This window comes from Choloepus didactylus, chromosome 3 (genome assembly GCF_015220235.1).
Source record: "Choloepus didactylus isolate mChoDid1 chromosome 3, mChoDid1.pri, whole genome shotgun sequence".
Lineage (NCBI taxonomy): Eukaryota > Metazoa > Chordata > Mammalia > Pilosa > Megalonychidae > Choloepus > Choloepus didactylus.
In genome coordinates this window covers 109,390,744-109,395,823 of record NC_051309.1, presented here as the reverse complement: position 1 = coordinate 109,395,823, position 5,080 = coordinate 109,390,744, and the positions used below count along the sequence as shown (strand labels likewise).

General features: G+C 39.3%; 1 pseudogene; it reads right to left on the bottom strand.

Annotated features, from left to right (window-relative positions):
* Nucleotides 1–296: 296 nt before the first annotated feature.
* Nucleotides 297–1,873, bottom strand: LOC119529700 (annotated as a pseudogene).
* Between the last annotated feature and the right edge of the window lie 3,207 nt (nt 1,874–5,080).

Sequence of the window (5,080 nt, the reverse complement as noted above, 5' to 3'; positions counted from 1 at the left end):
GAATCAGTAAAAATGCCTCAGTGATTTAAGTTGAAAGCTGTATACCAGTACATGGATATTGTACCCAGTTGTCAGGAATGTACAAATGTCTTTTTATTCAAAAATACAAAATAAATTATCTGTAGGCATGGATACTGACAGCGGTAAACCATTAAATATTTTCAACTGAAACCAGTAACTGATGGTTATAGTGATTTTCTCGTATCAGCCAGCCTTGCATCATTTTCTTCAAATGACTAAGTTATTGGTGAGAAACACTGCCTTAAGCTTCTCTTCACATTTCATTAATTATGGAATTAGAACATGCCATCTCCCATACCACCCATTATGCCCATTCCAGCCATTCCACCCATTGCAGGATCCTTCTCTTTAGGAATTTCTGTGACTACAACTTCTGCTGTGGTTAACAGAGAGGCCACCCAAGCAGTATCCAATAAAGCAGTTCTTTCAACCTTAGTTGGATCAATAATTCCTTTTTCCACCATATTCACAAAATCTCCAAGCATAGCATCATAGCCAACTTCTGAGGAACTCTGTAAAATGTCCTCAACTATCAACGATCTTTCAACACCTGCATTCTTAGCAATGGTCATTGCAGGAATTTTGAGTGTTCTTTTAATAATTTCTATACCAATTTTTTGATCTTCATGAGCTGGAGTTAGTGAGTCCAAGGCTGGAATGCATCGAAGCAGAGCACAACCACCTCCCAGAACAATGCCTTCTTCAACAGCAGCTCGTGTAGCATTGGGTGCATCTGTAAATCTGTCTTTCTTTTCATTCACATCCACATTGCTTGTTCCACAAAACTTCAGCACAGCTACTCCATCTGAAAGTTTTGCTAGACGTTCATTTAGTTTTTCCTTTTCATATTCACCTAGTTGTGACATCTTACTGCTCAATGATTTCTTGAATACGTTTTTCAATTTGAGTCTTGTCACCTTTTCCTTTCAAGAGCATGGCATCATCTTTGGTCACTATGACCTCTCCAACTTTTCCCAAATCATAAGGCTGAACATCTTCAGTGTTTTAAGTCAACCCCTCTTCTCCAAACACTGCCCCACCAGTAGCAATAGCCATGTCTTTACGCTGGAGCTTTGACTGCTACAACCTAAAGACCAACTTTCAGCCTATTCAAAACAAATGTACTTAGAGCTTCTCCATCAACATCTTCAGCAATTATCACCAAGGGCTTAGAGTGATCACTGGCAATTTCAAGAGCAGGTACAATGGATTGGACGCTAGAAATTTTCTTTTCACTCAACAGAACATAGGCATCCCGGAATTCACATTTCTGACCTTTTGATGTATTAATAAAATATGGAGAACTATAACCCCGATCAAACTTCATGCTTTCAATAATTTCTAATTCATCATTCAATGTTTTTCCATCCTTTACTGTGATGACACCCTTCCTTCCAACCTTTTTCATTGCATCAGATATGATGTTGCCAATTTCTTTATCTCTATTTGCAGAAATTGTAGCAACCTGAGCAATTTCTTCAGGGGTTGTCACAGGTTTCGACTGTTTCTTAAGTGCAGTAATTACAGCATCAATAGCTAACATCACACCTCTCCTGATTTCCACTGGATTAGCACCTTTGCTAATCTTCTCAAACCCTTCCTTGGCAATAGAGCATGCCAGTACAGTAGCAGTGGTGGTACCATTCCCAGCCTCTTCATTTGTGTTATTGGCCATATCCTTTGGACCCATAGTAACGGCTACAGCATCCGCTAAGAGGTCTACACCTTGAAGCATTAAAGCTCAGGCATCTGCACTGAATTTTACATCTTTGGCATAAGCCCAAGTGAGATGAGGAGCCAATGCCCTGGACACTGGCCTCATCTGCCAAAGGACTGAGGGTAATCGAAGCATTTCTGTGGGGTGGCGGCTGGGAGAAGAGGCAAGCAGTCAGCGGTGAGTGAAGACAATGCAATTTTAAATCCATTTTCTCAAAGGGAGCTTTTTCCCAAGTATATAATGTTCATCTACAAAGACTTCTCACCACCCCACACTTGCTTATCTTCCCCAGTCACTATCACTCTGGCTTATGGGCAGTCACCCTTCTGAATCTAGTACCATCCATGTGTCCTGGGTAAAAATTTTTCCCAGTGATCCATACAAATTTTGTTTTCAAAATCCTTCCAATTGTCATCCACCTCCTATTTTTGTTTTTAGTCACAATATATTATAAACAATTTCCAGACTATTCTGGACTCTGGGTATTTCTACTTTCTCTGGAAATGCCCTTCCTCTTACATTTTCATCTTTCATAACTCTTAGCCTTCATGGTTTTCTCTAAATATCCATAACATAACTCAACTGTCATTCCTTCTATATCTGATTACACATTTTACATAATTCTATAATATCACACAATTCATTGTGATTTTTTTTTAATATATAGCTGCCCCCATCTTCTCCATGTTCTCCATGGGACTGGAAAGAGTTCTCTTACAGCAAGCATAGTGCCAACCATCTTATAGGCATTTGATACATTTTTGTGGAATGAATGATTACTCTTCATACAACTTCCTGTAAATTAAATTTCTCAAAATCAAGTCGTTAGTCTTTGTTACAGTTACAGAGGAAGGAAATAAAGTTGACACCAAGATTTCATGAAACCAACCTTACAAGGGAATAATAGCAGGTGCCTATTTCTTCTAGCTCATTGTCCTTGATACAGTTTTCCCTAATGATTCAGCAATATAACAAGGGTGATATTCATTTATTAAATGAATAAATTATGTAGCACCTATGATATTCCAGACACTGTGAATATGTCAGAAGTGAAACAGTAAGAGAGATGCAGTTATCACCTACATGGAGGTCAGGAAAAAAATAAGAAAACTCATACAATTGCCTAAAGCAAGAACTGAAATGCTTTGCTCCTGAAAAGAAAGCAAACTTGTTGCTCTGCAGAGGAAAGACAATGGAAAGGAAAATGTCTTTTTTGTTCCTGTTTGTTCCACTCACAAAGAAGACATGAACCAACCAAGACACTAAGCATGTATCCTGCTGCTGCATGGCTTCTACTTTTTGAGGCACCCAAGGTGATGTTCCCATGCTTTTCCTTCCCCAGGACATCTGCCCCCTCTATCAGACCTAGAACCATATAGGGTCTGCAACATGCAGAATACAACTGGCCAGGAAGTAAGAAGTCTTAAGGACATGTGGAAGAAGAACCACGGGAGTAGAATATACTGAGTATTATTCTTTTGCATCCCTTGCGCTGATTCAAGTTCTTACTGAGGGAATTTGGGATGGGGATTAGTTCCAGAATGCGAGCTTGGGAAGGGGAGCAGGGATAGTACATGATTGATCCTCAGTAGGGCTGCATTAGATCAGATCTTGCAAATTCCAGAAACTGAAATAGAAACTGCAACATTTTTCTCATTGACTATGCATATGAGAAGACTGAACCAACAGTGCAAACACCAAAGCAGATGGCCAGTAGGATCAAAGGCAATCCATATACTCTGCTTGTTTATGAACACGAGACATAGATATATTTTCTTCAAAGAAATGTAAATAACAAGCTTGTTAAATACAAGAAAAGCTGCAGGACAGGAGACACAAACTGTGATGATAAAGCTGGGAAAGAAGGGCGTAGGTCTTCAGCAGATTTGCTACAAGAACCAAAAGATAATCTAGGAATGAGAAAAGGTCTATAACAGAAACATTTTTAATTAAAAGAGAAAATTCTGTACAATTACATTCTAATACATTTAAATATTTGATGAAATAGATGATGTTATGAGGAAACATAAATGGTCCAATTTTATTCAAGAAGAAATAAAAACTGAAAGTATCAAGAATGGCAGTTTCTTCTCTTCTATGTACCTTCCTCCTGAGTAACCTGCTGGGGCCTAAGAGCATGTGAATTCAGAGAAAGTGAAGATGACACCTGGGTCTTGAGTTTGGGCCCTGTTCTCCAGCCCAGCAAACCAGAATTTGCTAATGCAATTGTACTGGAAGCCCTGCTAAAAACAAAAAGTTGCAGTCTTGCCTTTGGGACATATTTGCCTTGAGGACCTTGGGGACAAAAATGACTACAGTTTGAGGGAGGATTTAGTTACTCCCAGGACTTCTTGAAAAATACTGTTTTAGTTTTCTAAAGTTGCCAAAATGCAGTATACCAGAAATGGGTTGGTTTTTACAATGGGGATTTATTAATTTACAAGCATACAATTCTGAAGCCATGAAAATGTCCAAATCAAGACTTCAACAGGTGATGGTTTCTACCTGACGACCAGCTACCAAGAGATCCTCAAGGCACATGGGAATCTCTGCTGATCTCTCCCTTCTCTCCCGGGTTTCACTGCTTCCAGCTTCTGGCTTCGGTGGTTTCCTCTCTTTTTCTGTGGTTTTTCTCTGTTTTCTGTGTCTTTCTCTCTGAGCTTCTCTGGCTTTTTTTTTTTCCCCCCTCAGTTTCTCTGTCTTTCTCTCTGGATTTCATCCTTATAGAGAACTACAGAAACAGGATTAAGACCCACCCTGAATGAGGTGGGTCAAGTCTTAAGATCCTACTCACCAAAAGGTCCTACTTACAATTACTCCAAACCCACGGGAATGGATTAGTTTGAAGAGCATGATCATTTCTGGGGTCCATAACAGCTTCAAACTACCACAAATACCATCTAATAGCCCAACCCTGCTGGAAGTTATTAGCAATATTCAAATACATTCCACTCCTCATTTGTAATTCTCTTTCTGAAACCACTCTTCTCTTCCCTCATTAAGCTGCTTTCAAACAATGTGTACTACACATATACTATAGCGTGAGTTTAGGTTCCCCAGGCACATTGGTTTTAACCTTTCACTGGAGGACCTATTGACTCTGCTTTATATCTGTCCACATGTGGCATGAGCAGTTTGCCTCTTACCTCTATGTATGCAAAATTTCCTCTTCTATAAAAAAAAGAAACTTGACTATGTAAAATGTACGATGTTCTCAAGTCTTCACAGAATCAGGATCCTAAATCATTGTGTATAAATTCAGTCATACATTTTAGTGAGAGAACAGGAGGCTGAAGAAAAGTGTGAAAGCCCAAAAGGAAGAGATGGCCAGTCTTTCCTCTT